Source organism: Myotis brandtii, unplaced genomic scaffold (assembly GCF_000412655.1).
Source record: "Myotis brandtii unplaced genomic scaffold, ASM41265v1 scaffold26, whole genome shotgun sequence".
NCBI lineage: Eukaryota > Metazoa > Chordata > Mammalia > Chiroptera > Vespertilionidae > Myotis > Myotis brandtii.
In genome coordinates this window covers 3,049,910-3,058,054 of record NW_005359880.1, presented here as the reverse complement: position 1 = coordinate 3,058,054, position 8,145 = coordinate 3,049,910, and the positions used below count along the sequence as shown (strand labels likewise).

General features: G+C 43.4%; 1 pseudogene; it reads left to right on the top strand.

The window, feature by feature from the left end:
• The first annotated feature begins 6,422 nt into the window (after window positions 1-6,422).
• On the top strand, window positions 6,423-7,004 carry LOC102243355 (annotated as a pseudogene).
• The last annotated feature ends 1,141 nt before the right edge of the window (window positions 7,005-8,145 follow it).

Genomic DNA, 8,145 nt, shown 5'->3' with positions numbered 1-8,145 from the left:
GTGGGTGCACAGGAAGGGGCCGGCCAGGCAGAGCAGAGGGGCAAGGACTGGTGCACATCCCTTGGTGAGTGTTATGGTCTCCTCTTCTGCTCCATGCAAATGCTCTAATGTGTGTTTACATCTTGTCTGTCCCTCTGAAGTCACTTGCAGAACTAAATCCTTCCAAGTTGCCTGAACTTGTGATAGATGAGAATGTTTGTGTGAAGGAAAAGAGGATAAGAGAGGTGGGGAAGATGGTGTGTGGGTTGTGGTATGAATAAGGTGGGAGGTGTTGATCACCATCATGAATTCTGAGTGAATTTTTAAGATTAATTGGCCTTAATGGAAATACTAGCAGAGACAGTACTAGAATATACTGATTTTCTGGGAGGGAGAGACTGCAAGCAGAAATCCTGGATGCACCTCTAACAGACTGTTTGACTTAACCAATCAGGGAGGGAATGGGTGATATGAACTTTAAAGTTCTTTCTAACTACTCTGTACTCCAGACTGGAAACACCTCAGAGTTTTTTCATTCTCCAAAAAGCTTCTCACTCAAATACATCAACAAACACTTCCCTCAATGCTGGTAATAACTAGCTTCTGAAAGACACCTACCCATTCCCTTTATTTTTGCTTATGCTAAAGAACAGAAATACAGCCTGGCTGGTGTGGCTCAGTGGTTGAATGTTGACCCACAAGCCAGGAGGTCAGGATTTGATTCCCTATCAAGGCACATGCCCAGGTTGTAGGCTCAATACCCAGTAGGGGACTTGCAGGAAGCAGCTGATCAATTGATAGTTCTATCTCTCTCTCCCTCCCCCTTCCTCTCTCTGAAATCAATAAAAACATATTTTTTTAAAAAGAACAGAAATACATCTTTCTGAAAGCAAAAAAGGAAGACTTCAGAATTTATTTTTTTAATTCAAATTGATCCTTTGTGAAAACAGGCCAGAGAAAGTCAGAAAAGTTAAAATATCTAGAAAACAAAATCCTATTTTGTTTGTATTGTTGAAAGTATTGTTTATATTGTTGAATAATCTGATCATGGATGATTCAAGTTTATAGCCATGTCCTTAGCTATTACTCTCACAAACTTTAGAGCTTTGTATTAATACTGTCCTTGAGAATATTTTCCAAGAATTATGTCATCTCCACCAGAGATGAAATTTCTTAGAGGCAAAAACTGTCTCATTAACACCTACATCCTTCATAGCATAGATGCTACATAATGGACTCTAGGAAACGTTGGATGAATGGAGAGATGGTGGGATGGGTGGTTAGACAGATGGTTGCACAGATGGCAGGATGGATAAATATGATGAGTTAGTTTTGTTATCTCAATCAATACACTCCTTTGGAAATGCCTCAAGATGACTCTGTGTAATGTTGAATTCTGTTGAAAGAGTCAGGAGGAGCCAGAAATTATAGTAAAACCCAGACAAAACACAACAAAACTTAGTATTAAAGGTTTTTTAAAAAAATGTTACATTCTAAAGTCAATAGCCCTGATTAAATATTTTTCTTTTTCTATTTAAGACCCTATTTTTCATTTCTTATATTTCAGTACTCTCAAAATAATGCTGTCAATATTAGCTCCAAGAAGGGTGTTAGAACGCCACTATGCTCTAGTCTAGATCCTAACTACTCTAAGTATAGTCCGACAAACAGCAGCATCCCCATCTCCTGGGACTGTGTTATAAACACAGAATCTCAGGCTCCTCCCTAGACCTATTAAACCAGAATGTGCGTGGTAACAAGTTCCCCAGATGATCCCACACACCAGGGATTTTCGAGTGGTGTGCGGCAAGAGGCACACAGGTGTGCCACAAGAATTTTTATAACATGCAACACCTGACTATTTAGTCAGGGGCACTGACCGCTTTACCTTTAGATTGTCAAATAAAAAGATGACAACAGCCAACATAACAATAAGCCATCTGTTGAGAATGTCAGATTGGCAAAAAATAGACTTTTTGGTGTTTGCTTTCTAATGAGTTTTCTAATTTCACTGACAGTGTCCTCCACTCTACATCAGGTCAGTCCCGACTGGCAGCTAAGCTGCTGGTTTTCTCAGGCAGCCCCACCCTGGCGGCAGTGTTGAGCTAAGGGATCTCGGGTAGGGATACTCAGCAGCCCCAGGCAAGAAAGCCATAGACTCCCATTGTTCTTACCCAAAGTTCAACAGCCTTTCATGAACAAATGTTTCTCAATTTTTCCTTTGCCTTTGTCAGTTCCCAGAGACCCTCTGGTAGGTTTTTGGATCATTTTCTCCAGTTGTTTTCTTTTGTTTTTTAAAAATATATTTTTATTGATTTCAGAGAGGAAGGAAGAGAGAGATATATAGAAACATTAATGATGAGAAAGAATCATTAATTGGCTGCCTCCTGTACACCCCCTACTGAGGATCAAGCCCACAACCCGGGCACAGTGTGCCCTGATTAGGAATCGAACCATGACCTCCTGGTTCACAGGTTGATGCTCAACCACTGAGCCACATCAGCTGGGCCCCAGTTGTTTTTGAGGGAGAGGATTTGTCATCTCCTCCACTCTGCATTGCCCGAAGTCCTGCCTCCTATTCGCTTCCATAGGTTTTGAGTTTCTCATCAGTAAAACTAGGTCTTCCTCCCAAATCCTGTGCTATTTCCACTGGACCAGGATTTCCAATGGTCTCGAGGAAATAGAGGAGTATTAGAAGATGATCCAGTATGTGTCACCTGAGGTTCAGGTATTAGCAACCTCCCCCTACGCTGAGTATTTTAGAAGGATATGGGGTGGCTCAGAGATAAAACTGCCACTAGCACAAATTTAAAAGGATGCTCCTTCCCCAAATAGAAAATTATTATGTTAATTATTGTACAACTAAGCACCATACTCAGGCCAGCCAGGGGAAGTAGGCAGGTAACTATCTCACCTGTACAGGAAGGAGCGAAGAAGGGGGAGAGTAAGGAGTGAAGGAATAAAATGAAGGGTAGGAGAGGTATTGACATAAGAAATGGTCAAACCTGTAGAGAATTTTTATGAGTTTATTTGAGCCAAACTGACAATTGCCAGGAAGCAAAATCTCAATGTATGAAGAAAATGCACTGGAGAATGGCAGTTTTGCAGCTTATTTTATACATTAAAATTAAAGGAAGAGACATAAGGAGGGTTACATCAACTCCATTGGTGGTAAATTAAGGGAGAGGGAGAAAGTAAAGTGGGAAAATCACTGGGATTGGATAGAAAGTAAAATGGAGAGACACATACTTCTTTTACAGTGGTGGGTGCAGGATACTTAATAATTAACATTTACAGCACCTAGAGATGGTATGGGGGATAAAATAATGAGTGGTTCTGTGTCTTATGCTCTGCTGCAGTCCTTGTATAGTGAGGGGTGTGGGAAACAATTATTCTGACATTTCAAGATATTTCTCTTATATGTAAAGAGACAATAGACAGGTTTACGTAAAATAAAGGTTGATATTTGTCAAGGAAACTACAGGCCTAGGATGTAACTACCTATAATTCCTTCTCTCTTTTCTCTGTCCAGTGCGGCTAGAGAGTGGTCTGGTTCCTGAGTAGGGGCCACGAGAGATTGAGAAAATGAAAGAGACAGACACCAATACAGTAGGGAAAGCTGGGACTGGGTGGGACCACTGTCCTCTGATGGAGAGACAGGGACCCAGAGCCAATACAGTGAGTTTATTTTATACAGCAAAAACCAGGAAGTTTTACTAAAGGTCAAGACAAAGGAAATTATGTGCATTCTTGGGTGGGCCCGCGTCGTATTCATTCCTGGTGCTTGGCTGGATTTAGATAACAAAACCCACTCCCTGGCGCCTGGGCTGAAGGTCAGGCTGACAACACTCCTGACTCTGGCAAGGTGTGTGTTTCCAGGACGTGGCTCTGCCAACACCACTGGATTCAGCTGACAATAATTAAAGAAATGCTCATGTGCCTTCCCAGGTGCTCTCTACAACTACTCACCATGAGTTTGTGGGGCCTGCCATGGAGCCTCCCCTGAGCTTGTCAGGATTAGCATGTGATCCCTTTTTCATCCACAAAGGAATGGATAGATTCCATAAATCAAGCTTATTTTTAAAGTTGGTGGCTCAAGTATATGTGTCCCACTCAAAATGAATTAAAACTAAAGCTTCTTCCTTCACCTGACCAGCGTGGCTCAGTGGTTGAGCATCAACCTATGAACCAGGAAGTCATATTTCAATTCCTGGTCAGGGCACATGCCTTTGTTGAAGCTCAATCCCCAGTAGGGGGTGTGCAGGAGGCAGCTGATCAATGATTCTCTCTCATCATTGATGTTTCTATCTCCCTCCCTCTCCCTTCCTCTCTGAAATCAACAAATATATATATTTTTAAAAAATAAATAAAGCTTCTTGCTTCAATACTGTTATAGTCAGAATGTTTCTATCTCCCTCAAAATTCATATATTGGAATCCTACTGTACAATATGATGGTATTAGGAAGTAGAATTTTGGGGGTGATTGGGTGATTAGGGTGAAGCTTTCATGAAGGGGATTAGTGTTCTTTTTCTTTTTTAATTTTGGACATTTTAATGAGTTAAGGGGAAATGGGAGAAACCACACTATTTTGTTGTTGTTGTTGTTGTTCTCAAGATATTTCTCTTCTCAAGATCTTCTATTGGGTTTTTTTTTATTGTTTAAAGTATTACATATGTCTCCTTTTCCCCCGATTGCCCCCCGCCCCAGCGACTCCCACCCCCAAGGGCAAACCTCCACCGCCTCAGTGTCCATGTCCATTGGTTATGCTACTATGCATGCATACAAGTCCTTTAGTTGATCTCTTGCCCCCTCCCCTGCCTTCTCTCTGAGGTTGGATGGTCTGTTCAGTGTTTCTTTGTCTCTGGATCTATTTTTGTTCATCAGTATATGTTGTTCATTATATGAGTGAGATCATGTGATATTTGTCTTTTTCCAACTGGCTTATTTTGTTTAGCATAATGCTCTCCAGTTCTATCCATGCTGTTGCAAATGGTAAAAGTTCCTTCTTTTTTATAGCAGTGTAGTATTCCATTGTGTAGATGTACCACAGTTTTTAATCCACTCATTTGCTGATGGGCACTTAGGCTGTTTTCAAATCTTAGCTATGGTGAATTGTGCTGCTATGGGATTAGTGTTCTTATAAAAGAGACCTCACAGAAATCCCTCTTCCCTCCACCATATGAAGGCACAGAGAGAAGCTGGCAGTCTGCAACCTCTCAGAGGGCCTCCTCCGGAACCTGACTATGCTGGCACCCTGATCTTGGACTTCCAGCCTCCAGAACTGTAAGGATACATTTTTTGTTGTTAATATGCTGCCATGTTAAAGAGAAAATTGCAGACCCAAATGGCATCACTTATGCTCAAGCCTATGATACCAAACCTAGACATAATACCTGATCTAATTGCAGTTTTGGCCTTCAGCAGAAATGTAATCTCAATCAACCAGTCAGGAATTCTCTGGTCAGCACCAAGGAGGTGATCTGTAATGTGGGCCCTCTCTACCCCAGCCTCCCACCCCCCATAGGAAGAAGAGGCAATCTGCAAGATAAAACCATTGCTCATCCCTTACCCTCCCGTAAAGGAAGATGTCCTGGTCTAAAACTAATGCTTTCTTTTCCTTTGCTACTAATTCCCCTGCCACACCCTTCTTCCTGTAAAAAACTTCCATTTTGTAAAATCTCTCAGGGTCTCTCTCTGCTTGCAGATGAGATGCTGCTCAATTCATGAATCATTTAAGAAAGCCAGTTAGATCTTTAATTTTTTTTTAACACCAGACTGTGGTGTTTTGTTATAGCAGCTGGAATGAACTAATACATAAACACACCTCCATCTTTTAGGTCCTTCTAAAGGAAGTTTGCAAAGGCTGTGGCTACATGCTCACATGTACCTACATTCCTGGCTGCTCAGCCACATCCTGATACTGGAGCATACACACCTTGGCAGTAGGCACACTTGTTGTCCTCAACCCTACTCCCCAGCCAAGGCGATTGTCTGGATGAGTTTTCTCTCAGACGCTCTCTCAGAAGCAGAAGAATGAAAGAAGCAACCTCAGCAAATACCTGGGGTTGCACAGAAACGGGACCAGGTTGTGCACGTGCAGGCATCAATGAGATAAAGTGCACGTGCATGCCGATCTCCAAAATGAATGTCTGTTTCTGGATGCTGATACAAGTCCGCTTCATCGAGAGCTTTCTGCTGCTTTAAGATGCAGCCAGAAGTCAGAGACTCTCCATGCTCTACCCCCATTTTCATAGGACTCAGGTACACAGCATGAATGCACCACCTGGAAAGCTTTAACCCAGTGAAGCTCAAACTGCTCACTGCACAACAGCCAGTAAGTCATGTGACGAGGAGTTGGAACAAGGAAAGCAACTTTATTCGGAAAGCCAGCAAGCCAAAAAGATGGCAGACTAGCACCTTAAAAAACCATCTTGAGGAGGAGACACCCTGGTGGAAGCACGTGACCTGGGTCTGGAGCCGGAAGCTTCCTATCTGGTAGGGAGCGCCCCCCATCACCTAAGGCAGCGATGACTTCTGCACTGACCCACGGGCTGGAGCGAATTCCTGATCAGCTCGGCTACCTGGTGCTGAGCGAAGGCGCAGTGCTGGCGTCATCTGGGGATCTAGAGAATGAGCAGGCAGCAGCCAGCGCCATCTCTGAGCTGGTCAGCACAGCCTGCGGTTTCCGGCTACACCACGGCATGAACGTACCCTTCAAGCGCCTGTCGGGTGTGTCTCCCCTCCAGTGGTCTTTGGAGAACACACGCTGCTGGTGACCGTGTCAGGACAGAGGGTGTTTGTGGTGAAGAGGCAGAACCGAGGCCGGGAGCCCATTGACGTCTGAGCCTGCCAAGGGTGAGGGAAGAGGTGGATTGGTCCCGTGAACCTCTGTGATGAGGAAGATGCAACCTCCTCTTTCTCGGCCTGATGCCAAACCTAAGGCTCTCTGCTCACCTTCTCCCCCACACCCCATCACCTGAAGGGGGAGAGGCTTGGTGACTCTGCCCTGTGTTAAGAAGAGGGAGGACATGTCTGCTGTTCCCAGAAAAAACAAACAAACAAACAAACAAACAAACAAAAACAAAAAAAACCATCTTAAGAAAGTAAAGAATTCTGTCTTCTTTAGTGTCAGAGAAAAGAGAAAACGGAGGGGGTTGAGGTCAGGAGGGGATTGATGACTGCAGACATCTGGACATCAGCAAGGGCCCAAGCGGGATGGTGAAACTTTTTTTAGTCAACAAACTCGGGTATCAGTCAGGAGGCTCCTATAAATCCTTTTGATAAACAATCATTTTTGTACATACCTTTCTTATCTCCTTGGGGAGGTTGTTTCAGTAATTCCTAGGCTATAAGTTAGATTCCTTTAATGATTTGTGTATCAATGTGCAGGACTCAGCAAAAGTTGCTAAGCAACAGGTTATGGGAAACGAGTGGGCTCCAGCAAGAGGGAGTCTAGAAGACTGATTATTCTATTACAGCAGTGGTTCTCAACCTTCTGGCCCTTTAAATACGGTTCCTCATGTTGTGACCCAACCATAAAATTATTTTCGTTGCTACTTCATAACTGTAATGTTGCTACTGTTATGAATCGTAATGTAAATATCTGATATGCAGGATGGTCTTAGGCGACCCCTGTGAAAGGGTCGTTCGCCCGCCAAAGGGGTCATGACCCAGAGGTTGAGAACCGCTGTATTACAGGCTGGATAACCACAAATTTAAAGCACAGGAAAAAGAGCAGTTTGAAAGATAAGGGAAAGAGGATACCACACTGGGATAAATGGACTTAACCCATATTTAATCACTGCAGTCATGGGAGGAAGAGGCAAATTTATTTCCAATTTCTTAGAAAGGTATTTGATTTCACATGTGTTAGGAGGAATGTAGGGGCTCTCAAGGATCCCTAAGAACATGATAAGGGTCATGTGTCAGGTGCGAGAGCAGCAGTCTCCTCGCTTCCCCTTTTCATATGGACCATCCTGCAACATTAGACCTGAATGTTTCGGCACCCAGGCTCTGGGGCCAGAGCAGTGCAGGGAACCATCTCTCCCTGGCTCTGTCACCTACTGGTTGTGTCTTGCACACGTTTCTTAATTTCTCTGCGACTCAGCCTCCTCATCCATAAATGGGAGTTCATTCATGCCATCAAAATTTATTGAGCACTTAC